At 37.6% G+C, this 23,935-nt stretch overlaps 1 long non-coding RNA gene across 3 annotated transcripts; it reads left to right on the top strand.

Annotated features, from left to right (window-relative positions):
• The first annotated feature begins 1,124 nt into the window (after positions 1-1,124).
• LOC104588650 (uncharacterized) lies at positions 1,125-13,198 on the top strand. Of its 3 annotated transcripts, none has more exons than XR_016081815.1 (3): positions 1,134-7,756; positions 12,269-12,331; positions 12,528-13,198. It is a non-coding gene; the product is annotated as an uncharacterized LOC104588650 (long non-coding RNA). The 3 variants fall into 3 exon arrangements; XR_016081814.1 differs by having other exon boundaries at positions 12,269-12,450; XR_016081813.1 differs by lacking the exon at positions 12,269-12,331 and having other exon boundaries at positions 1,125-7,756.
• The last annotated feature ends 10,737 nt before the right edge of the window (positions 13,199-23,935 follow it).

The following is a 23,935-nucleotide window of genomic DNA, read 5'->3' as shown; positions in this document are numbered from 1 at the left end:
GATAGGGTCCTTAAAGATTTGAACCCAATCATTTATGGTTCTCTTCAATTTAATATGCATATAATAAGTAATGTAAAAATTGATATTTACAAAATTAAAATTAAAATTTTAAATTTTGAATTATATCATTATTATTATTATTGTTATTATTAGGGATTATAACAAATAAAGGCAACTTTTGAGCTCTAAACAAGTTTCATATTTTTGAGCAGAATAAAGAAATAGTAGGCAAGCTCTTTGAACCACCAAAACTAGAACCAATCCTATAACTAATATTTGATAGGGTATGTTTCAGTTCAAAAACTTGGAACCGAACCTTATAAGCCACAACATACGCTTTAGGTTTCTACCTTGGAACTAGACCTGGCAATTGGTTTGGGTGGGTCAGGTTCGGGTTGGGTCAAGGTACTTTGGGTTGATTTCAGGTCGGGTTGAATTTCTGGTTGGGTTGTCAAATGCTAGAACCTAACCCTAAATGTTTGGGTTAGTGTTGACCCATGGGTCAATTCAGGTCATCCCAAAAAATAATTAAAATTAAAAAAAAAGAAAAATTACATGAAAAATGTCAAAATTAAAAGAATTAACCTTAAAATTCAAAATATAAAATAAAAAGCTTGAACATTTAACAATTTAAAGAGTAAATAATAAAAAGTAAAGACTAAATAGAAAAAATTAAAGAGTGGAAACTTCTAACAATGCATAAATAATCCCACTTGACAATCGGATCAGCAGGTTGACCCACGACTCAACCCAACCCAGTTTTTTCGGGTTAGGGCGGGTCGTTTTCACATTGGGTAGTTAAATACGAAACCCTAACCCTATTTTTTCGGGTTGGATTGGATCGGATTCGCGGATTGGATCAACTTTTTGCCAGGTCTACTTGGAACCGAACAAAACCTACCAGGCTCCGATAATCAGGGTCGGGTATGTCGGGCTTCCGGTGCAATCGGATACAAGACGAAAGTGAAAACCATTCAAGTAGGGGGCAACAAAGCCAACAAGAAGAGAGGAGTTTGGTTTCTGAAAACACTCCGCTTCTGAAAATAAAGATAAAGCGAGATGCATTTTGATTGAACGGGATGATTCGAGCCGAATTCGAGTATAAGCCACGTTACAGGTTTGCTTTTTGCTATCCCATTTTCATTTACCTGCTCTTATGTAACTGGGTTTTCCTTGTTCGATGTAAGAAACTCGATAACCGGGACAATGTAGTTTTTGTGGCTAGAATTAGCGTGATCCTTACTTTCACTTTTTCTTCGTCTTTTCTTTTGTTACATTGATGATTCCAACAGATAAGCTCTGTTTAATATATATTGCATAACTCTCTCTCTCTCTCTAACCCGGCCAAAGGGAGTGAGGAGGGGGGGGGGGGGATGAGAGAGCGTCAGAGCCATATCTCTTGGTGATGGGAGAAGGGGAGGTGATTTCTTGCCAGGAGATCGTCAAAATGCTTGCTGACCATTCATAACACTATATGAAGGTCTTGAATAAAACAGGAGACCCCAGCTCTTAGCAGATGCACTGGAAAGGCCATTTTTGATGAAGAGGGGGGAGAGGAGACATATATATTGTTGTACAAAAGCCCCTAGGCCTAAAAGATTTCATTATGGGTTTCTTCCAAGGAAGAGGGAATTTCAGAGTTTATGGCGCTGATAACATCGTGAGAGTATGTTATGTGAACTCATCATTGACTAGTAATGAGCTGATACAACAGCATTGATCACTTCCTTCTGAAAGAACCTTCATATTGAACTTTTAACAGCTGTTCTATCGGCATATCTGGCCTTAAGAAGTAGGATGCGCTTTCAGAAGCCATGAGAGGGACGCGTTCTGGTCTGCTCAGGATGCTTAAGTAATGGGAATTCTGTTAGAGTCGAGATCATGTCACTTTTGTAGGGCTGCGGCTGATATCCTTTTTTGAGCTGGAGGTTGGGGAGAATCCCAAAGATAAGGTGGACAGGGCTCTTGGAACCTTTGTTACTGTATTAGGGAGGCTAGCTCCTTGGTGTCAAGAGTGAACACCTTTTTTAAATGGGCCTAAAGATCATCCACATTGGCTGCAGCTTCTTTAGATAAAGGCGTAAGCTAGGATCAACTTTAGTGACTGCAGATTCTGTAGGAGAGTTACTTTTTTGTATTCTCTTTTTTCTGCATCTTTATTAATATATTTTTTTATCTTGTTACGGGCAAAAAATAAATATTGTTATATTGGTTTCTGATTAGTCAAATTTTATTTGTTTTGAAAAGTTATTTCTTGCTATCCAAGTCTTAGTAGTAGTTAAATGAAGTGTTTTTCAATAAATTCCTTTTTAAGAGAGGGTTAGTATAGTCCTACTTTTGTACTAAATTTTAGATTTCCAACTTTATACTTGCATCTCCCACACCTGTGGTTTACAAATAATGTCTGAACAGCTGTTGTTTTGACATTCAATCAATAAAATCTCAATTTCTATGATATCAAGGCATTGCCTAGGTCATTTTTTCCCTTTTTCTTTTTAATATTCCAATTGCCTAGGCATGCTTTAGGTGGCTATGCACCAGGGAGAACAAGGTAGTTCCCAACAAGGCCATAAGCCTTCAAGATAACCATGGATATTTTCTTTTTAATTTCTTACTACCCAGAAATTACAAAATTGCAAAGCATTAAATAGTTCTATCTTTTCTCTAGTCGTTCTCTATTTCTTTTATCTTCTTTCTCTATTGATTGGCTGCTTTATTTCTAATACAACAGCTATTTATCTTTGGCTTTCTTCTTATTTTTATTGCCAAAGTTTTGAACTTTTAATTCAACATCTTTTTTACTCAGTCTAGCCAGCTCTACTTTATCTTTATTATTAAATCTTAATATCAAATTCTCATAATCTGCTTCATAAAAATTTATTTTCCATTTCAAATCATGCATTATATTAATGCAACAAGTTATTATATTGAATTGTTATATGTGCTATATGACAAAAATGAAATTATGATGAAGATCCAAAGGTTGCGATGAACTCAGCGCAACCTGTGACAAAGTGGCGGAGACTTTATCGCAAGCTTGAGAACACAAAGCTTCCAACGTGACTTTATCGCAATCTCGGGAATGCAGAGATTCTAGCGTGATTCGAAATCAGAAAAAAACCTCATTGATATCTCATGGATACAGGGGTATTTATAATTACAGTTGATGCTCAACTACTTGCCGAACAAGTGGCAAGATCAAGATCAAGAAAGTGCCAGCTGGATTGCTAGCTGGCAAAACTAACTAGCACGTGTTCTTGATGCTCCCAGCTAGAGAAGCTAAGCAGCACGTGTTTTGATGTTATAATACTCCCCCTCAAGTTGGAGTAGAAGGTTGAACGCCCAACTTGGATAAGAGATACGTAAATTGATCATGCCCCCAAGGCTTTGGTGAATAAATCAGCTGGTTGCAACTTAGAGGGAATGTGGTTAGGCGCAATGGTGTGAGCTTGAAGATGAGAGCGGACAAAATGGCAATCAATCTCTATGTGCTTTGTCCGTTCATGAAAAACTAGATTGGCAGCAATGTGTAGAGCAGCTTGATTGTCGTAGAAGAGTTGCATGGGTTGTGGATGTTGTAGTCCAAGATCAGCAAATAGGCGTTTAAGCCAGAGTAACTCATTTGTAACTGCCGCCATTGATCTGTATTCGGCTTCCGCAGAAGAGCGGGAGACGGTTGGTTGCTTCTTGGACTTTCATGACAGAGGGGAGGAGCCCAAAGTAGTAAGATAACCGGTTTTTGACCGTCTCGTTGATGGACAACTTGCCCAATCAGAGTCACAGTATCCTCGTATGAGGAGATCAGACTTGGAGGAAAGGAATACTCCATGTTTAGGTGAAGACTTGAGATACTGTAGAACATGCATAGCAGCATCGAGGTGGTTTTGTCGTGGATCGCTCATGAATTGACTGAGGATATGGATTGCATATGTGATTTCTGGTCTAGTAATGGTGAGATATATTAGGCGCCCAATTAGACGTCTATACTGGTCTGGGTGTGGTATGGGAGGACTAGAATCTGGGCCTAAATGGTGTTGCTGCTCCTTGGGAAACGGACTTGGATGGCATCCAAGCATTCCTGTTTCTTTGAGAATGTTGAGCGTGTATTTACGCTGGTTTAGGAAGATGCCCGAAGGAGACCGAGAGATTTCAATACCCATAAAGTATCGGAGTGGACCCAAGTCTTTGATGGGAAAGCAGTGACTGAGATACTTCTTAAGGGAGTCAATACTATTTGGATCATCCCCAGCTATGGTTAAGTCATCCACATAAGCTAGCACAATCAAAGTCCTACCAGTTTTGTGAAGCGTGAATAAAGTGTAGTCTGCAGAAGACTGAGAGAATCCTCTCTGCTTGAGTGCTTGTGTTAAAGTTTCAAACCAATTTCTAGATGCTTGCTTCAGCCCGTAAATGGACTTGTTCAATTTGCAAACACGGTTGTCGCCTGGAGGAAGGAGACCCGAAGGGGGTCGCATATATATTTCTTCATGCAGATTACCATGGAGGAAAGCATTGTTTACATCCATTTGATGTAAATGCCAGTTCCGTGCAGCTGCTAAAGCTATTAGACAACGAACAGTGACGCGCTTTGTAGCGCTCTATACCACCATCAGGATTGGTCTTAATTTTGTAGACCCATTTACAACCAATAGGTTTTTTTCCAGGAGGAAGACTTGTTAGAGGCCAAGTTTTGGTAGCTTTAAGAGCTTTAAGTTCAGCTGCCATGGCATTGCGCCAACATGTGTGTTGATTTGCTTGCTAATAAGTGGTGGGTTCAGGGGGCAGGTCAGATGGAGCATCAAGGTGGCTTCTATGGTTGGCAGTCTTGAACGGAAACTGATCTTCCTAGAATATTACATCCCGAGAGACTAGTATTTGCTTTGTTTCAAGATTAAAAACGCGGTAACCTTTCTGGCCATAAGGATACCAATGAATATACATTGCTTTGAACGGGGGCTGAATTTATCCCTACCCTGTTTATGCGTCGTGGCATAGCAGAGGCATCCAAATGTGCGAAGATGATCATAGGTAGGTGACCTTTGAAGTGGGCAAATAGTTGGGAGTGGGCAAATAGTTGATCAGATATGCAGCTATGAGGACACATTCTCCCCCAAACTGAATCGGCAAACCTGCTTAGAACCGTAGAGCTCTAGCCATCTCAAGAATATGACGGTGTTTTCGCTCCACCACTCCGTTTTGTTGTGGAGTTTCAACACATGAACGTTGGTGGAGTATGCCATTCTCAATAAAGTATGTTTGCATAGAACCAGATAGAAATTCCAATCCATTATCGGATTGGACACATTTTACCCGTGTGCTAAATTGAGTTTGAACCATAACAAAGAACATAAGCAAGTAACAGTAAGCATCAGATTTGTATTGCATCAGGAAAACCCATGTAGCTCGTGAATAATCATCTACAATGGTAAGGAAGTATCTGGCCCATGTAAGTGAGGGTGTAGGTATCCACTCCATATATCTATGTGTATCAAATCAAAGCATTTTGCAGCACGCGTCTTACTAATGGGAAAACAATGTCAAACCTGTTTTGCCTTCATACAAGTGTCACAACAAGTATTATTAGGTACATTAATATGTAAATCAGAAATCAAAGCAATGTTCTGAAGAGGCATGCCCAAGTCTTGAATGCCACAATCTTGAGTCAGCATCATGAGCAGCATGGAGGGCCACGGGTGGCGGACTGGGCAGAAGGTAATACAGGCCATCATGCATCAGACCGAGTCCAATCACCTTCTTGGAGCTCAGGTCCTGTATCACACAAAAATTTGGGAAAAACAAGACAGCACAATTAAGCTGTGAGGTCAATTTGCTGATGGATAATAACTTGCATTTGAACTCTGGTATGAATAAGACATCCCGTAGGAACAAATTCGGGGATAGTGCCAAATCGGCCTGTGATTGAACTAGCATTACAGATCCGTTTGGCAAGTGGATTGGCTTGTTGGGTGCGGGAATGATGCGATCATTTGGACTCATGGTTGACGATGCCATGTGGTCAAATGCGCCACTATGCAGCAACCAAGGTCCAGATTCAAATAGCCAATGTAAGCTAGAGGCCTTACCAGCAAAATTTGATGAGACCACTAGGTTATCAAACCTGAGGAGATTCAGAAGTTGCTGGTACTGCTCCATTATGAGGTTTGCTATTGGTGATCTGCAGCATTTGAGGCATGTGAACTTGGCCTCGGAGGGTTGGCATTATTCTTTTCTTGGTAATGAATTTTCTTCATCCTAGATTTTCCTTTTGCATCCTAGTCAGGAGGGTAACCAACGAGCTCGTAGCAATGATCTTTGCTATGTCCCGTCTTCTTGTAGTGATCACAGCAAAGCCTTGGTCAACCTTTGGTGTTCTTGGAACCTCCTTTGGTTTGATCAGTTACATGGTATGCTGCTGCCTCAATCGTAGGGCTCTGTTGTCCAGCTACTGATTGATGTTTCTCTTCCTGTGTAATTAAGACATATGTCTTGCTCATAGATGGGAGTGGCTCCATTCCAAGAATGTTGGAGCGAACAGTACTGAATCGGTCATTAAGACCCATGAGGAATTGGTAGACACGATCTTTTTCGCGCTCTGACGCCAGCTCTTTCATCACACCACATGTACAACAAGTACAGACCGGCGTTGAGACATAAGATGAGAGTTCGCCCCAGATCCCTTTCATCTTCGTGTAATACATTGAAACAGAGAGATTGTCTTGCCTGAGCAGAGCTATTCCTGTTTTAAGTGGAAGACACGAGGAGCATTTCCTTGCGAGAACCTTTCTTCAAGATCCAACCAGATTGCTCGAGAGTCATCCATGTAAGCAACACTGTCATGCAATTCCCTGGTCAAAGCATTGTAGATCCAGGATATGACCATCGAATTGCATTTTTTCCAGGCGAAGAGCTCTACTGGTCTTGTCTGATCCGGCTTCAATATTGTTCCATCAACAAAGCCAATCTTGTTCTTTGCCCAAAGAGCATTCGTCATTGCTCTTCTCCAAGTCGGATAGTTGTCACCGTTCAGTAACGTGGTGACCAACACCATGCCAGGATTGTCTGAGGTGCCAAGATAGTATGGAGATGCGGGATCAGAGTAGTCTGCATCTCTGAGGTCCGCGTCTCTGTGCTTGTTGCCTCTAGAAGCCATTTTGTGATCTGATGAAGAACAGAGTTGTGGTGGAGACTAAGAAACAGAGGTTGGTGAAAAAAAAAACGCTCAAGATGCAACAGTTGATGGGACTATCACTCTAATACCATGACAAAAATGAAATTACGATGAAGATCTAGAGGTTGCAATGAACTCAGCGCAAAACTTTATCGCAAGCTTGAGAATGCAGAGCTTCCAACGTGACTTTATCGCAATCTCGGGAATGCAGAGGTTCTAACGTGATTCGAAATCAGAAAAAAAACCTGATTGATATCTCATGGATACAGGGGTATTTATAATTATAGTTGATGCTCAACTACTTGCCGAGCAAGTGGCAAGATCAAGATCAAGAAAGTGCCAGCTGGCAAAACTAACTAGCACATGTTCTTGATGTTCCCAGCTAGAGAAGCTAAGCAGCACGTGTTTTGATGTTGTAATACTATATGGTGGAGATGTAAAGGGGGATCAGAGTTAGAATTAGAAAAAGAAAACTAGAGCAAAGACAAAGAGTTCCAAAGAAGTAAAAAGGACTAAGGGAGAAGGAAACTAGGATGGAAGAGCAATCTCATAGGGCGCACTGTGGACAATTCATAATATATTTTTCTGGTAAGCATTCTAAATATAGTATTATGTATAGTGTGGTGAAGTGGCTTTATATCTTTTGTAGCATGTCAGACTTAATCTGTTAGTCTTTTAGCTAATTAGCTTTGCATAAGTATGGGATTTTGGTTGGTTCTTCATTATAGTTCTTTTAGAAATAATGGATCTGCAATATGTGTAAAAAAATGTATACATGAGAGGATGTGCAATGCTGCAAAGCCTCCCCTCTGCATGGAGGAATAAAAACTAGTTAAGCATAAAGCTGGCACTATCAAGACTGCCAGCTATGGTGTTCACATCTAATATTTCTTTGATTTTGTTTAAATAGTAATCAAGATGCCATTTACCTGCCTTATTCTTACATTTCAAATTGCATTGGTGCCTATAATAAGAACAAGCACTTAAGCTACAGTGGAGTCTGCATCATCCACGGGACTGCTTTCATGGTCCTAGTTTGTCCAGGGTTCCCAAGTGAGGTTCCGTGAAACTGTAGCTTAATCTCCCCATTGCCCTATTGCTTGAGGTGAAGATTAGAGGATTTCTACCATGTTCTTTCTAATGTTGTAATGACTTAGGAGACATGTCTCCAAACTCCTTAAAGGTCAAGACCCATGAAATCATGAACTAAGGGGGAGAGAATGTAGCCTTTGAATGTCTCAAAGGATGGCTTCTTTCTTTGAAAGGTATGCTTATTCCTTTCCCATGTTCCCCACATGACAGCATGAACAATGATTTTCCCATATGACCTTCCCTTGACTGGATCCATGTGCCTTCTAAAGGATCCAGCCAACCTTGATCTGAAATGATACTGAGGGTCTCCCAGGAACTTATAGGTTGCCCTTTTTATACTTAACCAGCCAAAAGTGGCCAGCCTCGGAATCCGGGGTGAGATATTTTATCCTGGATGCCCACATTGTTGCCTCTAATCACATACAACAGTCTCCATTTAATGACTTCATTTGTCTTGTAAATTATGTTAGCTTTTGGCTCCCCTTCCATTTTAACCCTCAACAGTCCTACCAAGTGAGGTGACTATATACCTTGGAATAAGGCTTCAGGCTACAGTTCTAATTGCATCCTTTTCCTCTTCTGGCCTTTGGAACACTTGTGCTTTCACCATCCTTGGAAATGCCTTCTGTCCTTGGAGGTGTTAGACTTCCAACTGAATATAAATAAAAGTTTAGCATCTCCATATTTGGCTTTGGGAGTTTGGGTGCTATTGCTTTACCAACTTTGGATGGAATATTGTTTTCTTATAATGCTCAATGAAAGTGCTACCTCAATAACTCTAACTCTAACACACAATTCATCCTTCTAAGTTTCATACGGTTAATGCGGAAGTTATGGACATCTATCTTCTATCTCCCTCATATTCTTTCTGCCCCAATATAATGGGCTGTAGTATATATCTCCAAATATAATTGGCTGCAAAACAATGAATGCATAGATGGGTTGCTCATTCTCCATAAAGTTGCATATTTGACATGTATAGCCATAGTTTTCATTCTTTTTGATCTTGATTACTGAATTAGATGTGTTCCTGGGATAGCTGGCAACTTCAGAAAGCCTTTGTATTAAAACCGGAGAGGCTTTTTCGTTTTTTTACAAAGCTTCAAAGAATAGATCATTTATAAGAAAAAATACTATGCAAGCCACAATGACTAGAGATTATTATTATATTATGAGGGAGAGATCAATGCATATTAGGGGTGCTCAATAAGATTAGTAATTTGATTGGTTTCATCTTCTTGAAGTTCCTGGAAAATGGTCAGGTTCCATGAGAGTCCAAATAACAAATGAATGAATAAATAAATGAACCTATCTTTGTTTGTTTTAGGAAGGGAGATTGTTCTAACAATGATAACCAGAAGCAAGTGTGCCTTTTTTACTCCAAATATCTTACTAGAACCCTACCCCATCAGGGACTATAAATGGAAGACTTTTTGTAATTGGATCTTATCACACCTTGAGTCCCCCTGATAGTAAGCATTACAACTAAAACACTCTAGGAGCTAACGCTTTCTAAGTCACTTTCAATATGTTTTTAATACTATGCCAGTTTTTCACAGTAGAATGAAATAGTAGGGTACGGTAAGGAATGGGTACAGGTTGTACCCTTGTAAGTGGAATTGTATAGTTTAATCATGTCCTTATATATTGCTTACTTAGTTTAAACTTTAAATCTTGTACACAGTTGAGGTAGTATGCCCAGAGCCTGTGAAGCATTAATGAAATTTTTAGAACTCTTAAAGGCATCATTTTTCTAATAGTGATTTTTTTTATTCCACTAAAGGATATGCACCATACTTGCATAATTTGCAAGTTGGTTTCTTATAATTTGTAAAGAACCTATTTCTGATGAATAATATCTTTCAAAAGATTTTAGTTCATAGAGTAATAAATATAAGTTTTAGAGTATCCAATTTAATATGTTCTTTTCATGCATCTTCATCTTTTTATTTTTTTGAATCCAAGTGTCATTCCTCAACACTCGTATCTTACCATATTCAATTAAACTTATAGCATACTGTTTTTTATAGTATGATTTATTAAAGCATACCATTTACATATTTAAAAAGTGTTAATGCAATAAAGTATACTTTAGAAGTGTTCATGCTGTATCTTTTATTGTATTGGGCACATAGTGTGTTGGACACCAGCATGCTAGGCACGTAAAGATATCCAAGTATCATGGATTGCTCCAAAACAGAAGTGGCTAGGGGCCAACTGTTCCTTTTGACTTTATCCACTTGAAGGTGAGATGCATTTTTAGTCACCGACTCACTGTCCTGAGCTTAAGTAGAATCTGTTTGAGGTGCAATTGGAACCCTAAATATGTAATGCGGCAATCTTTTGTTTCCGTCATGTTTTGGTAAAAGAGGCAAGAAAATATCATGCCTATCTTTTTTCATTCCTTCTCTTTTGTCTCTTCAGTTTGTGGAGTGGACTTTCATGTGGTAACATTCTTTAATTGACTAACTATTGGAAAATGTTCAATCAACTGTCAAAATGATTTTCAGAAGTTCATGCAGTTGCAATGTTATGCCAAATAAGGTCTTAGCTTTATCAATTAAAACCTCTGAATTTTGCAGAATATTTCTTTTCCATGATACGAAAAACTGGAAAAAGCCCAGACCCACTTATGAAAAGGGGTTTCAGCCAGTGCTACATGGAATGTTCTAAGTGGATGAAGTATCTATTTCTGATTCCAACACTCTACGCATTCCTAATAGAAACTTCAACAAAACATTTTCCTTTATCTACCTGCTATTTGACATAATTGAATAGTTAGTATACACAATGAGTGCCGTTTATAAAAGCTGAATTGTTGACTTTACTGCAAGGTCTTAGGTTAGCTAAGCAATTGGGCCTCAGTCAAATGGAGGTGGAAGGGGACTCAAAAGTAATCATCTCTTGGGCTAGATGTAACAGACATATTCCATGGACTCTCAAGAATGTTTACAGGGAAATAGAAAGGACTGCAAGAGAGCTGGGTGCTGAATTCAAATGGGTTATACGGAGTGCAAATGGGCTAGCTGACTTCCTTGGTAAACAAGGGGTAGAAAGGCAGCAATTGTTTTGGGCATCTTTGTAACATAGTGTTGGTTTTGGGGCTGATGTTATGTTCATCAAATTAAACTTGTAATTCTTTTTTTTTCACATATTAATAATATAGTCAAAGTTTTTTTGATAAAAAAACGAATGCCATTTATAAAAACCTGTATTAAGTAACGAAGGTAAAATTTTGGTCCTTTTCTATAGGTATATATAGAAAAATATGGAATATTTTAATAGTTATGCTGTCTATAGATGTCTCCACGAGTCCTTGGTTTTGTTTCTTGCAAGTCAGACTCCCAGCAATGCATCAGTTCGGATTCTCGTGTCTGTGTCCATGCAACACCAGTTTCAACCTTGTTTATACTTGTTGTACATCCCCCAAAAGATCTTAAATGGTGCATTTGAATGATTAGAGTTTGTGCACTGATATCTGCCATTGAAAGGCCAAAACATAAAAATGATAAAGCCATATGACTCTGCTCCAACATAATAATTCTGATATAGTTGGCTCTTTTAGGTATTCGACTTCTCAACTGATCTGGTGCATTTAGAGTTATTGCCTCTGTGGACATAGTAACTGAATTACCGCAATATGTTACTAAGGCAGCTATTGTAAAATTGTTTGGTATTATTCAGTTTTCCCCATTTGTATCATATTATTAGCGAGCATGTATGGACCATGTTCTGTTACTTTCATGAGGTCCCACTTGTTGCTTTTGGCAGGATTTAGGACTACCATCTAGATCTATGTTGTGATATATTCAGATGTATAACTTTTCCAACTAGAATTGCATATGATTGCTTGTAACATTTGTCATAGTATGCTATTGTTCCTAAAATCATTTATGCCTTACTATGGGTACATGGTCCCTTTACTCATGGTTCTTTTCTTAGCCATATACTGTTATGATGAAAGAAGAATAGATCCTTAGTTTTTTGTTTTTTTTTGGGTAAATGTAGATCCTTGGCTAGAAGGATGTTATCTGATGCAGACATTCTTAGAGCTCCTTGTTGTGACTTGTGGTTGGTGACATTGCTATCGACTTTCGCTTCAGTTATTTATCTTCCATGTACTCACTTGTTGACAACTGCCAACCTGCGATGCGTCTTGCTTCAAAATTGCCCCAATTTTGAGAGTTGGAGTTTAGTAGAGCCTTTTAAATTACCCAACAAAAATCTGGTAATATTGCAGTCAATGACACTGATGTGTTGAATGCAGGTGGAGTCTTCCATATATTGAGCTTGCTTGTATATGAAAGGAATGTGAATGCAAGTTGATCACAGCACCATAAAGTAAACGGTTGGCATGTGTCGGTCATGTTTGAAACACCGAGTTATTGTCTTCATCCAATATATCAAAATTTAGAAAGAAGAAAGGAGGAAGATTTGGCGGCAATTATATCCATCATGCTGACCCTGCTAGTTTTGTTGAATGATATATGCATTGCAGAAGAGTGGACATAATTGTGAATTTTATGTTACCATTTCCAAGGTCCATATGCAGCATTAGATTGGTTTGGAGGACAAGTTTGATGATTGGTTTTCCACTTGAGAAAAGCAGTTTGATGTGAAGTGAAATCTTGGGACTTGTACAGAGTTAAGGGACAAGAACTCTTGTATTGGTCATTATACCAGAAGCTTGAATGTGGGTGATTCCCTAGTGTAATGTTTCTCCATTGAGTTATGACATATGGGTGCTTGTGTAGAGATGGGGGTTACAGGGCATGTAAGCCACATTTACTGCTTTAATTTTGAAACTTCTGTACTTCTCATATTCAACATTCTTTCACTTCACGCTGTATCTTCTAGAAATTATGAATGTGTTGCAGCTGCTATACTACTTGTAGACATACATTTGATGTGCCAAAACTTGTTCATATATGGCCTTGATATGGGGTTGTAAACGAGCCAGCTGAGCCTGGGAATGACCTATTTGCTACAGTGGACGGTTGCATTAATTGCAGAATAACCATTTTTGAATTGCCAGATGAACAACCGAACCTCAACTTGGATGGTTGGACCACTTAATTCCCATGCTGTGGTCCAGTGCTGGCCATCTAGTTTGTCCTGCCGATTGCTTCCTTTTCTTGAGAGCTACAATTCCTTGCTGAGGTTAAAAAATTCGGCCTATTCAGGTGAGTTCATTTTCATTGTACCGACTAAAAACAGCAAGCTGTAGCAGACCAGCATTCCTTCTACATAAGCTTACCTATCAAAGAATCTGCATATAAAGATTCCTTTGCAGTCCAAGACGCACCAATTCTGTCAATTCTTCAATCTAAAATGATCTTCGTGGGTCACCCATTTGAATTCGACAACGTTTAGATGCCACCAACTTCGACCGTCCAACAAAATGGCTGACTATGAAGATTGATTCATGATCAATGGTTACAGCGAAAGGTACTCACAGTGTATTGGATTGATAAACATTGTTTATTAGTAGCCCAAGAGGAGTTCTGGGCCCTCTGGCTACAATCTTCCATATAGATTTTGCTTGAAAAGTAACAAATAAAACTTCCAATCTTCCATACAGATTTTATTTAAAGAAAACACCTCATTAATTTTCTTTTTCCCTTGGTAGCATCTGGCGCAGCTTTTAGAACTTGGGGAGTGATAACTTCTAGTGAGCCTCAAAAACACTGACATTAATCTTGAAACCAACCATTTGATTTCTAAGTTGGGGAAGAGATGTGCCCAAGTAATAACCACAAGTCCTGAATGGTCAATCAGTTCCTCTAAAACTTCTATTATCGAAATACCTCTCAAACTTTTGTTCCTTTTTTTTTGCGTCTAATAGCTATCCTTTATGCTCAGTTTGGAAGGAGTACAAATACAAATATAAATATGTACAGTGTAAATACATACAAAATACAAGGTTTTGTACTCTACAAATTTGTATCTGTGCTCCTTCCAAACTGAGCCTTAAGTTTTACACAACAAGATAGAATGAACGGTAAATGCCCCCTCAAGCATTTCTTTAACATGGTTTCCATGAGATTACTTGTCTTGAAGCACTCTCTGCAAAATCAGTGCCAAATGAACTAAAATTGAAGCTTTTAAACTTATATTCTCTAATTGATCCACGGAGAAATCTTGGTTGTATATTAAAAATACCTGTCTTGATTAATACATGAATAATTAAATAAGGTTTTGGTTGAGTTGAATCACATTTTGAACCATTAAAGTGCTATTTACGCACTTAGGTACAATATGATGAGCTATCTACTCCTATTGTTGCTATCATCATTTTCATTTTCTTTTTTTTTTTTTTTTCTGCTGCTACCATTGCCACCATCACTATAACCATATCCATAACTTTTCTACTGTTACTTCTGAAGGTACATAAACATTTTTATCTGATCTGTCAGTAATATAAAAGTTTCCCTTTCCTAGAAGTTGCTCCTTTTTTCCCTTTGAAAAGGAAAAGGAAAAAGGAAAACCTTATTTTGGAAGAAAAAACAAGAGTTCTGTTCTCCCCCTTTTTGCTTTGAAAAACAACTTTTAAGAAATATGCTATTAAGTCAGACCCAGTTGCAAATCGAGACAGGATTTTTTTACTTGAACCATTCACTCTGGGCTTGAATATGCTTAATTTTATGAAAAGTCAGGTAGGGAATGACCAGAGGGCTTGTAGATTGAGCTCAAAGCCAGAACAATATGGATTACATTAGACTAGTTTAAGAAATTGTTAGAAAAAATTATACGGTGAGTGGTGAAAAAAAGAAAAGAGTTGTGAGCAATTCAAAGAAGAAGAAGGAAGAAAAGACAAATACACTGGATCCAATCACCAAACAATCATCAAAGATATACCATTAACTCAAACTTTGCCAGAAGATAACTATCTTGCAGTATTCAGAAAAACAATAACAATTTGATGACCTCTAAGTTGAGAATTTTATTTTACCAAAAAAATGGTTATCTTCTTTTGGCACATCTCAACTAAAATCAATTAAAGTTAGCCTTAATCTCAACAGTCGTGACAAAGTGCAAAGATAAAATAATGTGCATCAGAAATCAAGGGTATTGCTCTGAGCACAAACTGCACAGAAATGCAGACTATAATGGATGAAGAAAAAGTCAGATCCTACACAACATTCACAAAAGAAAATAAGAAAACATCATGCGTAGATTAAAACAAAGGAGGTCCTACTATGAGTTGAACCCAGGTTACTGGATTCAAACTCCACAGTGCAAACCACCATACAATAGAACCAAAAGCTAGAACAAGGAGGTGGTAGTGTCATGTTACTTGATAGAATATTCTAAAGCAAGTGCTAATAGAAAACGAATTGTCACTAAACCTTTCATCCTCTTATTTATATTTTATAGATGTAAATTCTTTTTACATTTTATGGATGCAAATGCCTTAATTTTTACCATGTTTTATTTAAAAATTGTACGTAGTTATGATTAAAACTCCTCAAAAATGAAGATTCTGAAAGACTGAAACCTCTATACATCTTTAAGTATATAGCCTTTGATGTTTTAGATTTTAAGGTAGATGAACAATTTATATATTTTCTTCAAAAAGCAATTTTTAGCTTACTAAAGCCCCCTGCCAAACTTAAAAACAATGCTTAGGCTGCATTTAACATTGCTTATCCATAACTTAACACTGAGTAAAATCAGGTTTTAACAATTAAGGGACTCAATAATAAAAGGATGGTCCAAGTGTTTTTAAAATAAACAATGAGAGGTTAATCATCATAGAAAGTTTCTTTATAAAATGTTCTGGAGGGTTATGGATATTTTATGAATTGTCTTTAATCCAAAAAGGCAAAAGCTAAACACATCCTCAGAAGCCTATTAACTGATATCTGGGTTGATCATAATGCCCATATAAGTAGGTGGTGTTCATATTTTTCTGCAATCCAAAAACTATTTTCTGAAACTATTCTTGATTGCGACAATGTTAACAGTTAATACTGTGGTCTATGACCAGCCAGCCAATCTGTAATTCCCTAGCTAGAGAGTCCTTGGTTGGGTTTGAGCATATCCCTACGCAGCCCATAATGGATATATACCATTGGTATAATAATAGAATAATCACCATGAGTTCATTAGTTTGAGAATGCCTTCCAGTCCATGTACCTTCCCAACTGGTTTCTTTCCGGGATGAGATCAAACTTGAATTAATTATAAACATGCATTGCAATAAAAATTACGAAAAAACTATGTTTGGTTTTAGTCACATCACGAATCAAATTTTTTTTGGAGAATGACTGTTCAGCCCATCTCAGAATTCTTAGTTCCACCGTACAGGTTGGATGAATTGATGCCAAATCCACGGGCATGATGCAGTTTATAGAGAGGGGAAGGGCTACTAGTAGACTATGAGGGCTGTAATTCAGAATTATGCAGTGGGCTGTAGTTTACTTCACCGAGTTTTTTTTTTTCTTTCTGCAACTCCATTTTATCCCATCAATCATTCTATGTCATATCCACACAATTCCATGGATGAATGCGATATCTCATTGAACTGTAGATTTTTTTTTTCTAGATCTAAGTGTTTTAAGAGATTTTCACTTGGTGAGATCATGAAACTATGCAAACAGATTACGCGTAAATGTTTTAGAGTTGGCAGCCACTTGGAAAATAAATTTCAACCTTACTTTGGGATGGCGCATAACAACCACTTGTGTGGACGATGTGTCATCAAGCAGATGGGAATGCATTACTGAAATTCTAAAAAGATGAATTCTTGTTCTGATCCCCTGGACATTTTGCCATATCAATTAATTTGTCTGTGAATTTGAAAGCAACCCCATCTCTTTAGGCTTTGTTTGAAGAAAAAAGTAGGGAAGCGAAGGGAAATGTAAGAAAACCTTTACAAAATTTATATAGATTTTTCTACCTTTTCCTACCTTTTTCTTCGAACCAAACATAACCTAATGGTTAGAAATAAGGATGACGAAATGGTGGTGGTGCGTCACGTTCAACGTACCCAACAAGTTGGCTATAATTTCAGGCTGGAGGGACAAATCTCTGTAAAGGCATATATTCCTTTGGGACCATCTTGGGTCCAACGATAGATGATCCAGAGATCTAGGCCAAGTGAAACTTGCCACGTGTCGCATATTCAGAGAATCTGTTTAGTTATTAACGCACTTTACCCAACAGTTCCAAAGAAAAAAAAATGCTTCCACATGCAATCGGGCTGCTATTTGCTTAGATTACTTGATTACGTTTGGAGAATAGCTGAGATTGTTAGGCATTCAAGTTGAAAAACATGAGGGTTTTGCGCTCTCTCTCTCCCTCCTATCACATGATTGAAGCCAGTGTGGAAGAAGATGGAGGAGGGATCGTCTTGAAGTGTAAACCACTGCGGTTCTTTGAACCCTAGAGAGGAGTGATTGAACTGGGAAAGCATGGAAATTATTAGGTCTCGGGGCCACTTGGGTCAGCTTGCAACAAGCTCTCTGTATGAGAGCAGATTGAGCCAGCTGATGGCTAGGACGGCCCGTTTGGGTTAGAGATTATTTAGTGCTTATTCAAATAAGCATTTATTTTGGGTCAGGCCATATATAAGTACTTATTTAAAAATCTCAAATTTTGAACTTATTTTTAAGTGCTTATTTCTTTGCTGGCATATCCTGGCCCACCATGCCATTTTAAAATTGCCTATACTATCCCTATTTAAAATAAATGATTTTTTTACCAAATACTCACAAGTGCTTATTAGAAGAAGCATTTATTTTTCAAATAAGCACTATGATCTAAGCCCACTTATGGTGACTGAGGTCGTCATGATGGCCACTTGGGTCATCATGCATGATGCATCTCAAAGGAAATACAGATTCATTGAAGAGGGTTTTGAACAAGAGACGGGATCTGCTCCTCACACAGGGGCGCCTCACAGGCACATCCTACCATGCCTAGATGTTCCCAATGTATGGTAGGATGTGCGTGTGAGGCGCCCCTGTGTGAGGAGCAGATCCCGTCTCTTGTTCAAAACCCTCTTCAATGAATTTGTATTTCCTTTGACGGTATACCTCTCACTTATCCAAAATGGACCGGATGTATTTTGCCAATTTATTCAGTATTAGGCCAAGTTTGAGAGTGCTTATTTGAAAAATAAGTGCTTCTTCTAATAAGCACTTATGAGTATTTGGTAAAAAAGCATTTATTTTAAACAGGGATAGTATAGGTATTTTTTAAATAGCATGGTGGGTCAGGATATGCCAGCAAGGAAATAAGCACTTAAAAATAAGTTCAAAATTTGAGCTTTTTAAATAAGTACTTATTAATATGGGCCTGACCCAAAATAAATACTTATTTGAATAAGCACTAAATAATCTCTAACCCAAACGAGCCGTCCTAGCCATCAGCTGGCTCAATCTGCTCTCATGCAGAGAGCTTGTTGCAAGCTGACCCAAGTGGCCCCGAAACCTAATAATTTCCATGCTTTCCCAGTTCAATCACTCCTCTCTGGGGTTCAAAGAATCGCCGTAGTTTGCACTTCAAGACGATTCTTCCTCCATCTTCTTCCACACTGGCTTCAATCATCCTCCAGTCATGGAATTTTTTCTTTGCTTCTCTCTTCTTCCTGCTTTCTTCACTCATTCATTCTTTCTTTCTTTCAATTAGTTGAATTGGGTCACTATCCAGAAACCAAACAGGTGAATGTAGTCTTACCCTTCCCACCTGCATCCATGACGAGTTGACGACCTCAGTCACCATAAGTGGGCTTAGATCATAGTGAGTCGAGTCATGGCTCAGGAACTATGTCCGAATTCCCAAGCGAAGACTCGGTTGAGTAAAATAATTAAGGCGACAGGGCTAGGTGAAGTGATTGATTGTCATGATCTCCTGGGAAGCATTGTAGCTAGTAATAACATACATTCTAGTGTAAAGGTTACGCAAATTCTCTCAACTCCATTTTAATATGTCTATTTAGCTTGTAAAATCAACAAAACTGTGGATGCTAACCTCTCACACACAGTACTGTAGAATGGTCAACCATCTGTTTGTCTATTTAAGCTTTCACACACAGATGGTTGAATCCAAAAACAGAATGACAAGATCAGAATTCAGAAAGAAAAAAGAGCCTACACAGAATGGCTATGATCTTACCAACATGAGTCAAGCTAATGAAAAATTTATTTGAATATGAAGCAATTTTTCCTGCTTTTACATTCTAATTAATTAGTTGGGAATGCTGCATTTTGATTTGACATCTCTTCAACCTCCGTGCTCTCCACATTTAACTATGTAAATTTGAAAAAAAAAAATTAAACAAATTTCAAGTTCTAGAACAATGTTGAAAAATAATTAAATTGGGTAACTGAATTCTACAATGCCATCTTCTTGTTCTTATTTGTTCTCTAGAACATTGCTTTCCAGCTTACCCGAGTTGACTTAGACTGTAAAAGTTGAGTCACCTCACCGATTCCAAAGCATCCAGGAACCAGGAGTCATTTCTACGTGGGAGTCCTTATTGTTGTTGTTATAGAAAAAGAAGCAAACCTAGTATCGGGTAAGGGCCTTCTCTGTTGGCTTTTTTGTTACAATCGTTAATAGAAGAATATGAACGATGTTCTGAAACCCGGCCAGGCCCCTGGATCATGGGTCCATCAGTTAGGTCATCTTGACCAATAACTCAACCTGTTCAATGGGGGAAGAGAAAAATTAAGGCTATGTTCGGATTGGCAGAAAATAAGAGAGAAACAGAAAATTGAGGGGAAATTCATTAAGAACTTTCCCTCGAAGTCATACATATTATCAAACACCCCATAGACTTTCCTTGAGGAAGTTTTCTCAGGAAAGCAGATCATACATAATTAATGCATTCCACCATTTTCATGATCTGAAAGCAATGGTAACCCGTTCTTCTTTGTTGTTTGTTTTCATTTCTGTAATGGGTCCCCATAAACCAAATAAATAAGGCTGTTAAATAATCTGGTCACCCTAGAGAGCAAACCAGTCCGACCCCATTACAACAGTTCTGATTCTACATTTTTTGAATTCTAATAATAATTGAGTCAAGATTGGCTTTACTTGCTCCGACCCCCCAATTAAGATCCAAACACAGTAGCATCTTCGAAAGATACAGCCCAGCATTTTTTACATGTTTCAGGTTTTACTAGATGTCTAAATTGTCATTTTATGGCTAGGAGATGTCATGAGATAAATTGAGAAGATAGACCAAGAGAATGATGAACAGATTTATTATCCAAAAGCTGAAAGGCTTTTTAGTTATAATTGGGTCTTACTGGGACAGACCGGATAAGGTTGATTAGCAATTATAGGTTGGTTATGGGTCAAGTATAGATCAAGACCAGGATTATGAATTGGTTTGGGACCAGGGTCTATCCTAACCTTCTCAGACCCGGCCAATAATTTAAATTAAAGCAGGTCCTACCCAGATGGCATTTCGTTTTTGTAAACTTCTTTTTCTATAGCTTCAACTCTTGATTCTTTTATGGAGGAACAGACAGTTCCATTGGCGACAACAGACAATTTCAGAAAAAGAAAAGGAATTCAGAGACCCATAACGACAAACAAGTTATTGCATTTTGTGGAGGAAATTCACTTCCAGAAACGTTTTCCATGCAGAAAACAAGAAACAATACAATGGGGAAATAATGTAGTCTTGCAGAGAATAACATGCTTGCCATAGATGAAATTATTTCTGATTTGCTAGACAGTGAAACCAGTAATTCCAAAGTTAAGACTTAAGAGTGCAAGATCAATTCCTTCTTCTTCTGCTTCTTCTTCTTCTTCACATAAGAGTCCTTCTGCTTCTTATTGGTCAATTTACATGGTGTTATATACTATCTTTACAGCGTGAATTAAGGATTGAGACTAAGTCTTCATACTAAACTACAAAAGAAGAGAGAAAACATATAATTATGTGAAGAAACAAGCAAGAAACAAACGAAGGATTTTCAATTCTTTATTGACACAAAACTTCTATAGTCACAGACTAGTAGAATAAGAAAGGTTTTTGCATGGATTCTTGTGTGGAAATTATTTAAAAAAAGTGCTTCATTGGAGTGCATCAATTTCACTACTTGACTACATTAATTCCTGTCTTAACATTAAAAACTCCTCTATGGTTGATCGATTCAGCAAATCTCGACACCAATAAACAAAAGGATGATCACCTCCTAAAGTCCTAAGCTTCTGCCTAATTTCCAAGAGTTGGAATTGAATTGACTAATTGACTCCCTGACTAACTGACCAGAGAATGTGTAAAACGAAATATGAGGGAAGGAAACTAGCTAGACAGGACACTTGGATAGCCTAGTCATCAATTCATGTATACGTAGATTTCTTAAGTCATATACATATATGCATGTGTCCACGTCTGACTTGTGAATATCGTGGAAAGCTGAACGCTGAATTCAGATTCCTTTCTTAAGTTATGTCCACGTCTAACATATACAGTATATGTGTCCACGAAATAGGTTGGCTGAGACTGATAAAACGTTCTAACTGATTCCATAAATGTCGGTCGTATAATATTGCATTTCATCATCAATTTGGGTTGTCTTTACTCTTCACCAGTTTGCGTGTGACATAGGGTACAAGTCACCGTACCCTAAAGAGGAAGTCAAGTCATTCTGCTGGTTTACGGCCTAATTTGGGGTCTTACCTCAGTGGAGATGAGTTCACTTTGGTTCATATGTATACGTGTATGTGTATTTCCTTCATATACCGACCAATTACATCATGCCATGTCAAAGGGTAGACCACGTCAGAGAGAGAGAGAGAGAAAAGTTGGTAAGGAGTCATTTGATAACGGCAAGCTGAAGTTATTGAAATTGCTTTGTCTTCTAACAAATAATTAAATAATAATCAATTAAACTTTTTTAATAACTAATTCATTAAAATACCAAACGGTAAATAATTCAATTCAGCCATTCAGCTGTAATGTAGTGGGTTCAGAGTTTAACATAAACACCGTTTTGTTTTTGAAAACAAAACAACTGCCACCCATCAACAAAAACAATATCAAATAGTAATTTCAATCCGATTTGATTGAACATTCATTTTAATATAATATCGACAGCCATACTTCAAACCCTATTATTGTTTTTTGCATATGTGGCAGTTGTTAAAAACAAAACCATTCATATTACCGAACACTCCTATCTTTTCCTTCAAACCAAACACAGTCTAAAGGTTTGACAATGATACCGAAAAGATATGATATCGGAAAAATATATCACTGATCAACCGATATCATAAAAATGGTTATCAATCAGATGATTTTTCATCAAGATTTACGAGGGTTTTGATTGCTTAAAGTCTTTTTGATATAATGTCGTTCGGCATTGTAGATTTTTATTTGATTAAACATTATGTTTAATATCAGATCGACAGCTAGCCCTACTTCAAACCCCATTACTTCGCGAAAAAAAAAACATTATATGGTTGGTTTTGGGTAATTAACATATTCCCATATTTGTTTAATTCTGGTTTTTTTGGTATGAGTTCAATTCTGGTTCAGTTCAGGCACTTTTTGGTCTGGACCGGGTTAGACATAAATTACTACCATAGTACGCAATGCATGGAATCATCATTTGTTTTGACTTATTTATTTATTCATAATAAATAATATTTATAAAAAGAAATTATGAATGACGTGGCAATTTGACTCGTCCTTCGCTGACTCTTTCTGAAAAGTATTCACCTTGTTTCAAGATGTGGTAGGCAGCACGCATTGAAAAAAGAGTGGAGATGATTGTGTATTGTCTTTGAAACACATATTATTAATATATCTCTTAAGAGTATTAGGGTTTGGTGAAGGTTTTATGAAAAAAGAAAATAGTTATTAAATAAATTAATTAAGTTTTTTCTGAAATTAAATTAATTAATACATAAGAAGATGAGTTTTTACTTTTATTATTTTTTTCTTTTTTACAAAAAAAAACTGTTCAAATTGTAAACCCTTTAGTGCATGCCCAGCTTTTCAGCTTCTCCACCTTATGGTGTAAAAGACTTTCTTCTAGAAAGTCATTTATTAAAGAATTTAGTTAAAGAGCTCCTCTCTCTCTCTCTCAGGAAACTCTAGGGACCCATCCCTTAGAGCATTCATATAATGTAGGAATAATATGCCAAATTGCATTCTTCTCAATATACAATCATGCATATGATGTAAAAAAATTGTTCCATGCGAGATGATCAGTAGATTGATGATCACATCCAGGACATGAACGGTTGAGATTTCAAGGAAATGATTAACTAACATACACAGGGCACTACCCTAGCGCCCAAGGAGCTTGAACTTTGAAGTGAGAAAAGAAGAAATTGGATGGCAAAAGTAATACTTTACAAGACTGCACGGATAATTTGGACCAACTCGATATCCATAGACTAGAGAGAGAAGAAAAGGTGACCTTTAGAGGACGAAAAAAAGGGATCAGCCATGATCAAAAGTATATAAAAAAAGCTGAGGGAATTAAGATCAAAAGCTTAAATGGGCCCCATATCAATTACTTAAGAGTCTTCACACAGGAACCCTGTCAAACCACATCCTCTCTTCGTTCCCATTACAATCTGTTTTGTAATGATTGTTCTAGTCTGGAATTCCCTGTACATTAGTAACACTTGCACTAATTAAATGATGGCAACTGGTTCATTTCCTACTAATTTACAGACAAATAATCAATGCAGTTGATT

Source organism: Nelumbo nucifera, chromosome 2 (genome assembly GCF_055504915.1).
Source record: "Nelumbo nucifera cultivar China Antique chromosome 2, China Antique-T2T, whole genome shotgun sequence".
Taxonomy (NCBI): domain Eukaryota; kingdom Viridiplantae; phylum Streptophyta; class Magnoliopsida; order Proteales; family Nelumbonaceae; genus Nelumbo; species Nelumbo nucifera.
Note: the sequence above shows the minus strand (reverse complement) of the source record. Positions and strands in the feature narration are given on the sequence as shown.